A 15206-nucleotide genomic window follows, 5' to 3' on the forward strand; every position below is an offset into this window, starting at 1 on the left:
AAAAGGGAAAATCAAACAGGAATCAATGAACTGATTCAATTTTTCAATCAAGTCAAAACATCGAAAGATTCTTTTTTCTTTCTTTTTTTTTTTTTTTTTTTTTTTTAAGACCAGGTGTATGAAACCCGCTATTATAATGGTTGAGAAATATTTTGAAAATTGATGAATTTTAAAAGAATTAAAATGAACGAATAAATTTTTTGTCTCTCAAGTCATGCAGTAGAATATGTTACGATTTCTTGAAGTCAATCATGAAATAATTATTTTAATATCGTTATTTGGGTAAACCTTACTATTGACGACATAAATTATTTTAAAAGAAATATAGCTGAGAAATTAGTCAGAACCTGTTTATTTATATTAACTATGGCCTATTTGAGTTAAAAATGTTTTGTTATTTAAAAAAGTTATATGCAATTGAATTTAGCACAAATACTAATTATAAATAAAATGATCCGGTTCCGTACTTATTTCCTGTGAATAATCAAGATGAATAACTGCAGATTATTTTACTCACATTTGGCCTAATGGTTAGAACGTTTGCTGAAGGTCTTAGAGACCAGGGATCAATTCTTAGGCGAGTCATACGAAATACTAAAAAAAAAAGTACTTGATACTCTCTTGTTAAATATTTAGCATTATAAAGTGAAAATCAAGGGTAAGTGGAGTACTCCTGAGAAATAAATGACATCCTTCCTTTCGTATCGGTGTAGTAGCTAATGAAAAAGATGTATTAGGTTGCCCTCAATTATGCTTGACCATTTTCTGTCTTTTATGACTTCTTTAAAATATTGAATATTTATTTATCTTTTATCACAAAGAGGTTGCACATGAGTGGAAAAATTAAAATACATCGTTTTCGACTAATTTCTCAACTGTATTCCTTTTAAACGAAATCATGTCGCCAATAGTAACGTTTATCCATAGTTTGTGGGTAATTTGCAGATCCTTAGAACAATTTCTTAAAAGTTTGCTGTTCTTCCCAATGCAAAACTAAATATATATCATTATTGTCTGTTCATCTTTTCTCTCTTCGTTAAAAGAAAATACGTAAAATACAAATAAAATTTAAATGACATCCCAATCTACTTGCCTCTCTGAAAAGACGATCTGGATTTGGACAAAAGTAAAAAATTGGCTTAGTTTAGAAGAATTTATTCTTCTCTGACTGATGACAAAAAAGATGTAGTATAGTATCAGAACAGATACTGCACTGCTTTTATCCAAAACGTAAAAGCTAATATAAATGATGAGACAGACAGTTTCCCCAGTATTATCTCCTGGGGCAGCCATTCATACTACCCCTTTTACCTGTTTGTCAAAACTAAGGGCATTCAGAAAGTCACTTATTCTCCGATAAGAACTCTGGAAGTCTCGGCAGATATTTGTTGGCAAACGGGTGTTCTAAAGTTGTATATTTTATGAGTTTGTGTAATTTAAACCTCTGAGAAATCGTTCCAAATACACAAGACTAAGAATTTGGATACATATATATATATATATATATATATATATATATATATATATATATAGTAAGTTATAAAAATATATATGGCAATTAAGCTACACAAAATATTCCGCGTTTCATCCCCACTAGGATTCGTAAGGCTTATATTTTATAACTTACTACCTAGCTCTACCTATGTATTGAGTACTGGTAAAGTAAATACTTAAAGTTTATGCATAAAATTATACTTTCGTATATTAATTTATGTGATTAAATGAAGTAGTCATATATATATATATATATATATATATATATATATATATATGTGTGTGTGTGTGTGTGTGTGTATATATATAATCTATTCTACTAATTTATCTAAAACTTTGACTGATTCTTAAACTTTCTCTTTCTTTAACGAAAATATGAAATCTGGATCCATTTTTCGGTTAATCAATTTTCAATTACAATAATCTTATTCCAGCAAACAAAAAAAAAAGGAATTTTTCTTAAAAGTTATTTATTTTATATTAAAACAATCTTAATAAATTTGATTTTTTTTACATTTTCGAATCTCTTTTAATAAAAACTCTTTAATATCTCTTGTTTTTTCTATTATTTAAAAAGAAAATAATTAGTCTCCAAGTTAAAGTCGTAAAGAAGCCAGATACAATGGTGAAAAATCATAGAATGGTTTAAAGTAAATGAAAGAGAATCTATGACGCTGTGCAGACAGAGAGAGTTTAAGTTTATTTAAGATTGCAGTTCTAAGACTATGGCCGCGATTCTTAAAATTTAAAAACGATAGTAATTATTGTCACATGTTAAAGACGATACTAGCTTTTATTAAAATGCATACCAACTTTTTAAAAGTAGAGTAAGTTTTATTGCATTTTTACTAACTATGATAACTCCGACTATGGTAAGTATTATTACGATTATCTAACCTTGATAACTATTATTACATTTTCACAACTATGGTAACTATTATTACGACTATGGTTACTATTTCATGACTATGATAACTATTTTCACAATTTTACGATTACGATAACCATTATTACAATTTTACAACTATAGTAAGTATTATTACATTTTTATGACTATCGTAAGTATGATTACATTTTTACGACTAGGGCAAGTGTTATCACAATTCAACGACTATAATAACTATTATTACGAATATGGGAACGATTGCGACATTTAATAATAACTATTACTATGAAAACTTACATGATCATAAAAGATAATTTGAAAAGAACAGCAAATAATTTAAAATCTCAAGAATTTTTTCTGCAACACATTTAGTGAGAAACATTTAAGATATCAGTGTATATTGCTAAAAGAATTGTACTATTTGCAAACATGAAATTATTTAACAAATCAAACGATATAATCTTTATATATATAAAACATTGTATCTGAATCAAAACTTCATAATTAAAAAATAAAGTTAAAAAATATTAAGAATATTTAACGTTAAAATATGCATAAATGGAAATTGGAATTATTATGCCACAATTTGTCTTTCGAGTCTTTAAATTCTTCAGCAAACAACTGCAGTTGGTTAATTTTGATTCTGGTCTCATTTTTTGGAATTTTCTTTTGCAAAATTGGATTCTCAAAATCATAGAAATCAAATATATGCCAAAAATCAAAATCAAATGAATTTATATAAAATCTAGGGATAATTTTGGATTTTTAAACAAACCTTTATTCACTCCAACCAAAACATATTGCCACTAAAGTGTAATGGTCTACTATGACAGAGACCAGATTTATAGGGGAGAACCTGGTTTGGGAGTTGGGCAGCAAGATGTTTGTTCTGAAGTGGTGAAAATTTGAAGATTATTGGGAGTTGTTACATCGTTATATTTCGGAGAAAGAAAATATCAAAAAAGTTTTTCAATTATTTATGTGTAAAGCCCATACCAATCGTGGATTTTTCCTTTTACTAAATGGTCACCAGGGCTAACGAGTTGATTTAATGAAATTTTACAAAGTGCTCCGAAGTATCACTTAACAGCCGAAAAATTCCAGGTCTAAAATATGTGGGAAGGGCACTTATCTTCAATTTTATCAGAAAGAAAAAAAAAAAAAACTTATTTTAAATAGATATTTAATGTGTTTTGTTAAAAGATACATTCATGTAAACCAAGTAGAACGTAAACATATCTGGTGTAATACTCAGGTGTGAGACTACCGCACTCGGAGAAATGGACTCACAGATTCATATGGGAGAAGCAAACTCCAATGTAAAACCTATGCTCTACATCGTAACTCCAATCATCTATAAAACTAATAAATATGAAGCTTACAAACCCCTTCATACATCAAGTGCTGCCTTGAACTGTTTGGTTATCTACAGGTTATCCACGGCTTCTGGCAGCCTGTTCTACAATGCAGCAACCGGAAGGTGTGTTTCGACGATCAAGCTTAAATCGTTTCAAGTACACCTTTACTGAGTTCCACAAAGTCCTCTTTGCAAATGTAATGAGAAGAAAAGGCCATGAGGTACATTGTAGTCGCATGTGTAACTAACAAAGATTCCTGGTGAAGCTTAGACGAGACCACTAGGAGATCATTCTTGTTCTAACCTATCATCTCCATTTGTTATTCATATGTAAAATAAAATCGTGTTTATGCATATTCATATCTTATATAATCAATTTATATGCAACCGGCAGTTTATTGTTTAGAATGCAAATCAGTGGAAATTATTCTTTTTATTGTTATTATGTGGAGAATTACGTGATTATAATGAGCACTTAATCACTCTTAGATGACAATAAAAAGTCGAGAACAACCCAAAGGCTCCCTTTTCATTAGGAGTGAGCGCCATTAGTTTTTCATTTTTACTTCGTTTACTCTAGATCTTCACCTTATGATGCTAAGCATTTAACAAGAGATCATCAAGTATCATGTTTTTAGTTTTTGGTATGATTTCACCAAGGATTGAACCCCAGTCTTCCGGCTTGTGAGCAATTACTCTACTCATTATACCAAATGCCTATAAAGCCAAGTAAATGCTTGAAAGCTCAAATATATTATGCTCTAAAAGTTTGATCCTGATTTTAGGACCGGTTTTATGCTATTTAGCTGAATTATGGCTAAATATACTAAAATATTGAAATTCGGCCCGAGACCCCTGAAATTATTCCTTTAAAAATAGATTATTCTTCATTATGTAAAGAATGCAGTCAAAATTTCGGGGTGATAATTTTCAATCAAGATATTTAATTATTCCAACATATACATCAAATCCGTTGCCAAGGCCGCTGAAAAAATGGTAGGATCCTTCTACAGCTCCAGTAGATATCTCACTCTTGATGCAATTCTCTACTTATATAAAAGCCAGGTACGTCCAATGATGGAGTACTGTTGCCACATCTGGACAGGAGCTGCTAGAAGCAGTTTATCCTGCCTTGACAAAATAGACTTTGTAGCTTAGTGGGGAATGCCCTTTTCTCTTCCCTGCAACCTCTTTCCCACAGAAGAGATGTTGCGAGCCTGTCTCTGCTTTATTCGTTATTTTCTTGGCAAGTGCTCGTCTGAGCTTCAATCTATGGTCCCCCCTCATCAAACTTTCACGAAAAAAGCTCACCTAGCCAAAACCACTATCAATAATTTCCCACGCTCTTTGTCTGTGCCTTAACCTAAATGTAGATTCCATGAACAAAGCTTCTTTCTTAGAACTGCACGCCTGTCAAACTCTCTTCCGTTTGCCTGCTTTCCAGCTGACTACAATTTGATTGTCTTCAAGTCCAACGTAAACAAGTTCTTGATGAACCATCCCCCTAAGTAATCTAATTTACAAAATTCCCACTACTTATGTATACCCATTAACCCTTATCCTCGAGTGGCATTCGAGCCTTGATAAGTGGTGACTCTTTTGTTAAAAAAAATAATTATGTGCACACTGTCACAGAAACATTCTTGCTAACAGGTTCAAATATTTGGGACAGTTCAGAAAGTTTTTACAGATTTGTGTTTAAAATATCATAATATAAAAATGTGCATCACTGGATTCAAGAAAATTAACAAAAAAAAAAAAAAGGAAAAATTGGAATTCTTTCTCAAAACTACTTCGAAGAGCATTAACGATAGATTATTCTCTCCAATCTGAGATGTTGGATTGACATTCAGAAATGTCGACCCACAACAATCGCTATAAATATAAAATTTCACAAACCGAAACAAATTCAAATTGTAGCAAAATAATTGAATATACAAGAATTTAAGAACACTTTTCACATAGTTCACAGCAAAACGTAGACTATCAGAAAATTATTCTTTAGTAATGATCATATATCATGTTTTATTCTGCATTTTTTTACTGTGGCAAAACAAATCTCTGCTTAATAAGGTTTACGAAAAATAACAATGACCAACAATGGCTCTTATTTCCTTCAGAGATCTTGATAGAAAGATGTAACCAATGAATCATGGCAATCTTGCATTAGATCTAACAGCCGAGAAATTTAAAATATAAATATATATGTGCAACAAATAACCTTTTACCAAACGAAATTAAATTTAATTTCCACCGGCCTGTACACTTTTGAGATTCTGAACTTGCTTTGAAGTTTGCTTCTTTTTTTTTTTTCATTTTAAAATAAGATTTCGCTAATAGCTTTACTTCAAACACAATAAAAATAATAAACATGGCCGCCTACAATTTTTTGTTCAGCTTCGAGATACTGCAACTTGTTTTTAAATTAAAAAAAAATTTAAAGCACTTTTAGAAGGTTAAAAATATACAGGTCTGTTGAAACGTACATTTTAATACGTTTGGTAAAGGATACCGTTTATTATTGATTTTCCGACTGTATAATATAAGATCTCGAAGCTTAATGCGAAACAAATGCAGACATATTTCATGTTTTTTCCTGGGTCTGAAAGAGAGCTATTGACGAAATCATTTTGAAATAAAAGTTAATAAATTTACATCAGTTTCAGAACGTTAAAACTGTACAGATCGATAGAAAAGTAATAAGTTTACACCAGTTTCAAGACGTTAAAACTATCGGTAGAAAATTAAATTATGTTTTGTTTGGTAAAAGTTATTTGTTGTATTCATTTTTTGTCAATTTCTTGGCTGTTAACTATACTGAAAGATTACTAAATTATACACACACACACGTACTTACCAATCTAGGGACCAAAATCACCCCTAAGAAGCATTTTTTGGATAGATTTTAAGACACCTTTTTCTGTAAATGGTTATCAAACAAAGTGGCTCAACTACACAGCACAAAGATGCATACTAGAAATTAAATTGGATATTTTTCTTAAATAGTTAATCAGATTTTGAGAGCTATTCAAACTTGTTTAATATCATTTAGATTACTTTAGTCTTCTGTAATGTAGACTTTTCATAATATTTTCTTTGCAGACTTTAAATTTCTGGTGACACGATACTAAAAGAGAGCAAAACCACCTAAAAACGAATTCATTTGCAAAAGATCAAAATTTAGTTCAAACGCCAGAAAAAGGATTGAATTTAGGGATTCAATCACTTATCTCCACGAACAATGAATCACCGAACTTTTTATGTTTACGTTTTTATTTATTTTGATCTTATTTGTTTTTATTCATTTTCTCATATAATAACTTCTATTAGGATACGAATGTAGTATCTGTACTTGCCTGGAAGATCAAAGTGTTATTCACAGGCATTCATTGAATCAAGTGAAGAAATCTACATAAATCTAATTCTTTTTACATGAAATGATATCAAAATTAAATAAACAATATATATATATATATATATATATATATATATATATATATATATATATATATATATATATATAGTGAGAAGTCCTTTGAAGCATCATTTGTTAAGTAAATTTACAAATCAAACAAAAAGCTACTGAAAGCCTATGATAATATATATATATATATATATATATATATATATATATATAATGCATTAATGATGAAAGCTTAAAGTTTATACGCATCAAATAAGTAAGTGATTTTTAATAACAATAAAGAGATATAACATTTTGATTTAAACATACAAACATAATACCTCGTATTATATAAGGTTACATAAACAGAAGTTAGACTTTTCATTTGTGCCTTATAGTTGAGCTGAGATCAGTGGCGGATCTACTATGAAACTAATAAAGCATAAACCTTAGGGTACATGAACGCAAGAAGGGGATGGCAGCTTTTGTATCTGAAACAACTTTTTATAATTATTAATGAATATTACAATAAAAATACTGAATTCTTTAATACTTCTTTTTATCTAAATTATATTTCAAGGTTCTTATAAATTATATTATATTTTTGATAGAATCACAAACTTTGAGATTTTAGAGTGATCTCCCTTGATTTTATACATTAATAAAAAAAAAAGAGTGAAGACAATTTATGAAAAATTTACATATATATATATAGAGAGAGAAGAGAGCGACAAGGGAGATTACTTCGTCATTTTAGAGTAGATACACTTCATATAAAACATGAAATATTCTCATATGACCTTAAAATGTCCATGTCATGAAGTAAATTTCAATATTTCCTTGAGGTGGGGGTGAAACAATTAAATTTGTAACTGCCAATTTTCAAAGATGGCACACCACTGCACTATTTTCATTTGGGTCACAGTTTATCCCTAAGGGTAGCAAAGTTCTTTAAACCTTTTCTTATCGGTTACAAAGAGACTCAATAATAAATCAAGCTACAAAGTTTTCCAACTGTAGATCCGCCATTGGACAAGGATTTTATTATTCAAACATATTTCAGATATTTCGAAAAGTAAGTGTGTGTGTATATATTTTTTGTATAATTAAATTAGAGATTTCCTCAAGATTGGGTGTAATGAAATTTGTGTCTTTATGAAGTTCTGGCGAACACTATTTTGTAATTGGATTAATTTATAAAAATTATTTTTTGGAAAAATTAAAAAAGTAAATTATAATTTTTATTTGTTTTTATTTGTTTGCAGTCTATGTTATCTGTCAATATTTTAAATTTGCACAATTAAAAAAAATAGCGTCAGCTGATTAGCAATTTCAAGAAATATTTCGGAAAATGTTGTTTTTTTTTAATTTGTTTAAAAAAACATTTTTACAAGCAGAAATATCCAAACACTAAAATGGGTTAATATAGACAAGCATTTATTCATGAAAATCAGATATTTTGTTAGCTATGGAATTTTTTTTTTAATAAAGGATGAAAATATTTCACACATGGGATAGTTAATAAAATTCACAATCCTTTCTTCTATACAACCATGTTTGGTACAAATAAGCTTTCATCTATGTCTGACTTACCCACCTATTCGAAGTCATGTATAACCAACAGTTTTTGTCTTATAAATGATATGGGAGATACTTAAATAATATTCTCATCATTATGAGATGTGATCCTAAATAACCTTTACACTCATCAGACCATTAACCCCCCCCCCCCCGGCCACGATATTTATCTGTAAAGTATTCTCAAAGATAATATGTATCGAAATTATAGGCAGTACACATAGACGATGAAGTCAATTGCAGGGTGCCAAGGCTACTGCTGTCTTTAGACATCTTGGAACTACTATGTGGGAGCATAGAGGAATTCGGCTGCAGACCAAACTTCAAGAATATATGGAGCTGTTATTCTTACCATCCTCATGTATGCTTGTGAAACTTAAACTGTATATGCCAGACATGCCAAGAAACTGAACCATTTCCATATTACCTGTCTCTGTAAATTATTGAAAATCAAGGGGCAAGAAAAGATACCAGACACAGAGGTTTAAGCCCAGTCAAAACTTCTATCAGCAGTGCTATATTTGTTGGGCAGGTCATATATACCACACAGCTCCTTTACGGTGAACTGACCAAAGAAAAAGACCTTCAGGAGGACAGCAGAAATGGTTCATGGATAATCTGGAGGTCTTCCTTGAACAGTTAGGTTTGTATTCTAAGTCATGGGAAAAACTAACCCAAGACAGATGCTTCTGGTGTGCTGCAACTCACGAAGGGGCTGCAATTGCTGAATCCACATGCAATGAAGAACGCAAGAGAAAACGTGGCATTAGAAAAGACAGAGCAATGAACATTTCTGATACAGAATTATCCCACAAGTGTCTAACATGCGGGAAATACTTTAGAGCTCAAATTGGTCTAACAAGCCATCTTCGAACCCACAGAACAATTGCATGATCATGGTCATCTTTGCAAGCGATAGACAAACATCATTATGTATCAAAATACTCATCACAGCTAAAAATCAAGAGTGTCTCAAAGTTATTGACAATTTGGCACAGCATAGCAAAGGGCTATTTACTCATCGTCAAGGCCTTATGAAAGCCAAAAAAATCCTTAACAAGGTGAAACACCTAATCGAGTCCAGGATGCTTGATTACTTTTCAGGACCAGTTGTGAAAATAGCAAACCTGAAACATCAAGGGTTTAACTGGTGTTTAGGCATCACTTGAAAGATACTGTTGAAGTTTAAGTGGAATCTCAAAGTAGCTTCTTCAAGTAAGTAATTTTGGCAAAAGATTTTATAAGATATGCACTTTGAATCATTTTTAAATTTAATGTGAACAGAGTTTTTCGTCTATGGAACACATTACCACAGACTGTTTACTTGCAGATTACAGCTGCAGATTACAACATCGTCATCTTCAAATTCAATGTCAATAGTAATCGATCTTGCTTCCCATTAATGTTTCCTAATTCTCTATCTCTCAACTGAAAATACATTTCATCTCATTAACCCTTATCCTCGAGTGGCTTTAACATTAATAAGTGATCCATTAATATAATAGAACATCAGTTATGTGCCAGGATACAACATTTTGATTTCCAAACAGTGTCAGATTTTCCTTGAACACCTTGTATAGTTTATTGGGACATCTGTATATTCATATCTCTTTAAAGCCACGATTTGCATGCTACAACTGGACTGGTGCACACTAGTCTCTCTTGGACAGGGTGCAAAAAAAAATTCTGATCAATGCAATGTCACATCACTTTTTGATTGTTTCACCATGAATCTTCTACACTTGTATCCCTCCAGCAATACTCTTGGCAACGACCCACACTCCTTCACTGTAGAAGTCTTTGGATGCTGAAAGGCCATCTACTCTAATAGCTTCTTTCCTTGGATCACTAGCCTTTAGAATTCCTTCCATGCTCCCCGTTTTTTCAACCATACCAACATGCAAAAGTTTTAATGTAATGTTTCAAAACTCTTGCTGCTCAACTCTCTATCCAACACGACTCTTTCCATCCCCTATAAATTTGGCCCCTATCAAAGTATCCTCATAAATCAGTGGAGGTTTGCTTTGTTTGGGGTGAAAAAATTAGACAAAACTCTTATTTTCATAAATAAAAACTTGTGTACGTTTAAGTGGTGATATTAAAAGAAAAATCATCAATTATGTAACAGGATATGAATTGTTTTTCTTTCCAAAAGTATCAAATTTGTTTTGAACACTTTGTATATTTTATTTGAGCCATCATTAAGCTATAAAAGTCTGACTTTCGTTAAAAAGTGCTTGTAGTAAATATAGTTATGTAGCTGACCGCTTAAGCCAAAGCTCAAATCAAAACTCAAAGCTCAAAAAAAGTAAATAACTCTTCTACCATAGAGGCATAATAAATTAAATATTTAAATTGATTCTGGATTAATTATTTGCATCAAACCATTTCTTGAATTTACTCCTTTTTTCTTTCTTTTTTCTTCTATTAACCTCATATTCTTTGACCAAAACTACATATCTTTATAAAAGTCTAAATAGCTCTAAAGAATTTTCATTTGTCTGTGATCTTAAAAGTTTAAGGTTTTTTAATGATAATATTTAAGAGGGTGGAATCAACGAACACTAGTGAACAGATGAAGTGTACGATGCTCCAAAGTGAAGCTGATTCCAAATTTTATAAAATATATGAATATATATAAAAGATTTTTAAATCTCATTCTAATTTATAAATCAATAGTAAAATACATGTTTATTAATTCCTCCAACCGGAACAGTTTTGCATTACTTTTTTGCAACCTCATGAGGATTAAAATTAATTACATCTAGAATTCTTATTTCAATTTTAATTCAAATCTATTATATCATTTAAATTCTAGAAAATGTCTCAAATTTAAGGCTTAAGTTTAAGGCATCTTAGAAAGAAATTGAGATTCAGAGAAACTTGTTTATCTATGACTATGAATCAAATTTAATGTAATTTGAAATATTTGAATATTCAAATGTGAGGTTGTGCTCATATTACACAGCCAAAAAAAAAACATTTAAATTGCTAAAAATCTTAAATTTAGCGAATATTTATTAATTGACGTCTAATGTCTATTTTTAAAATTGCATATATATTAAAGGTGTCTGAAGTTTTACAAAAGACTTTCACTCTGGATTTTACCTTGTTTGTATATAAATAAATCAAACAAAATATAGCCTACATGTTGACCACTTATGCCTAGCAGCCATGTTTCAAAATTCATAATACTCAGTTAATTAGTTTAGGAGTGAATCCCATACATACTAATAATTAAACATAACCACAGATCTGACTTTATATAAATAGATGTATGCTAATTGTCTTTGATAATTTGCAAATATTTGTAAAACTGTATTTAACCATAGTCACATCAGTGTCAAATCGTTCGAATGATTTTGCAAACTGTGCGAGATAGCGTCACCCTTCATCATGTTGACAGTAGACCTCACATTACAAAAAACAAAACTCTTCTTTAAAACTATACCTAAAAAATTATGTATCACTCACTATATTCGATGGGCCTTACACCAATAGATTACCATCATTTTAGAATTTTGCAACATTGTTTAAATGGATTGCAGCTCACTTTTGAAATCTTCCTTCTGGCTCAGAAGCAACCAACAATTGAACGACTGAAGTGAAGGAGAAGCTTCCTCAACCATGTCAACATTTGCTGCCATAAAACATGCTGACTGGTCATCACAATAGCTTCAGCACTTTCTTTAGATCATTATAATGCAACACGTTGTTTTGGGCTAATTTAAATAAAGGACCATAGAAAAAGTAGGGATCTCAGTTTCACCAGCTAAAAACTATGGTATAATAGCAAAGTTAAACGTTTGCAGTTCGTAGAAATACTATTAAGTTTTTAATTATTTTTTTTATACATCTGCAATCTAAATTTGATAATCTATATAAATATATATAAAACTAAATGTCAGTTTGTATGCGTGTTGCCTATAGAAAGAAAAAAATATAGAATCTATATTAAATCTAAAAGTGTATTCTTATATAAAATTTATTGGGGAAGGCAATGGAAGTGTTCCTGAATCTCTAGATGCTTCCCTAAGAGAACTACAAGGACATAATCCTCTTAAGACTTCAAATATTTCCCATTTTTATGAAATTTAAATCATATGCATCAAATTTTCTGGGGAATACAATAGAAATGGTTCTAAGTGTCCTAAGAGACATTTTTAAACTTCAAATATGTCCTATTTATACCATTTCTACACAATTATCTGGGAAATACAATAAAAATGGTCCCAAATATGTACAATATCCTCTATGTGCCAAATATTTATGTAGCTTCACCTCCAGGTGGGGATAGAACCCCATTCAAACATCAAATATCTGTATATACAAATTTAAGAAAATTTAAACCATTGCTATAAGAAACTAATTCAAAGAGTTCTACAACATTTCAGCTTCTTCCGACTATATTAGGGGGCTAAACGGTAGGAGAGGGGTTGCCAATGAAAACAAAGACTATGATGTTATATGCATAGTGGAAAGTATATAATAGTTATTCTTATTAAATTCCAAGCAACACAGGGTCGTCCTGCCAGTTGATAGTAATCTGCATTTAAATTCTAAATTGGCCAAAATTCATATGGCCTCTATTGCGAAATGCCATCTAAATACGAAATAATGAAATAATATCATAATATTGGAAAACATTTCAAAAGCAAAAGTTCATTCTATGATATTTAGAGCCACAAATAATTGTTTCCCTAAAACTCTAAAGAAAACTAAAAGAAAAAAACAAAACAAAAACAAATATTACAATTTTCACTTAGTCAAAATTCTGTAATTAATCTTAATAATATAATTTGTATTATTTGAATTTTATTCTTGCAACGTTTCAGCTGATGTCACCCCCGACCTTCTTCAAATGTGTTCTGTCGAACTTAGGAATCTTCACGTTGAACTCCATAATCTTTAAAGAATTTTAAGATTCCAGAGTTCAATAATTTTCAATGATAGTCTTTCGGAGAATGAAGGTTCAATTCTAAGCACAGGCGACACTAAAAATATAATCAAGAAATACTTAAGACTTCTACGAACGAAAGAAGAACAATCTAATACTAATGATTTAATTAAAAATCTAATTCGAAACTCCATATAGATTCATCAGTTTAAAGTGGAAATTCCTAAGACACTCCTGAATAAGGTTAGATATTACACCGGCCAAAACGTTGTGTGAATAATGTCCAAGATAAGATCAGTAGTTTAAATAATCCAAATAATCCCAATTATCAATGTGCATCTCAAAAGATTCTGAAGCATCAAAAAGATAATTTTAATTGTAATGCGACCTGAAAAATCTGCCTGGGAGTTTTAAATTTGACAATTTCCTTTTTATCTTAACTCATTAATGCTAATAGTCTTTTTTTGATAAACAGGAGGATAAGTAACTCTATTTCAGCAGCATCTGCATTTTCAGGAATATTTTTAGTCATAAAGGGCGAGTTTTAAATACACTCACTGATGTTTCGGTTTTGTGAAATCTTGAGTTTAAGGTTATAATCAGTTTCATGTATTATTCAATACAAAATCCTTTGCTAATCTAATCCACATTTATATATATATATTTTGATATATAAATAGACGCTCTAATTATCCTATAATGTCAAGTAAATATGTGAAAGTAATTTTGCTCAAAATCACCGTCATCATCGTTGGTTCGACTTTCGTTTTACACATGCGTTTAATGGTTTTTAGAAATTGATTTCCAAACTAACCTATCTCTCTCCAAATTATTATTAATCTCTCTCTCTCTCTCTCTCTCTCTCTCTCTCTCTCTCTCTCTCTCTCTCTACCATTTTTATGACATCCTCCTATGCTTGTCTTGGCCTTCGCTGTAAACTGAACCTGTTACCTCAACTCTTCTACATGTACTAACCAAAACACTTTTATGCATTCATTTATTTAATATGACTAAATCAATTATTTAATATGACTAAACCAATTATTTAATATGACTAAACCAATTATTTAATATGACTAAACCAATTATTTAATATGACTAAACCAATTATTCAATATGACTAAAACCAATTATTTAATATGACTAAACCAATTATTTAATATGACTAAACCAATTATTTAATATGACTAAACCAATTATTTAATATGACTAAACCAATTATTCAATATGACTAAAACCAATTATTTAATATGACTAAAACCAATTATTTAATATGACTAAACCAATTATTTAATATGACTAGACCAATTATTTAATATGACTAAACCAATTATATAATATGACTAAACCAATTATTTAATATGACTAAACCAATTATTTAATAAGACTAAACCAATTATTTAATATGACTTAACCAATTATTTAATATGACTAAACCAATTATTCAATATGACTAAAACCAATTATTTAATATGACTAAACCAATTATATAATATGACTGAACCAATTATTCAATATGACTAAACCAATTATTCTATATGACTAAACCAATTATATAATATGACTAAACCAATTATATAATATGACTAAA

General features: G+C 30.1%; 1 protein-coding gene across 13 annotated transcripts in view; it reads right to left on the reverse strand.

The window, feature by feature from the left end:
- The window catches only part of LOC145255699 (agrin-like), a 2182525-nt gene that overhangs the window by 357387 nt on the left and 1809932 nt on the right, over positions 1-15206 (reverse strand). The gene's annotated exons all lie outside the window — the stretch shown is intronic.

The sequence above is a fragment of the Euprymna scolopes genome, chromosome 31, assembly GCF_053919585.1.
Source record: "Euprymna scolopes isolate OS-2025 chromosome 31, ASM5391958v1, whole genome shotgun sequence".
Taxonomy (NCBI): Eukaryota; Metazoa; Mollusca; class Cephalopoda; order Sepiida; family Sepiolidae; genus Euprymna; species Euprymna scolopes.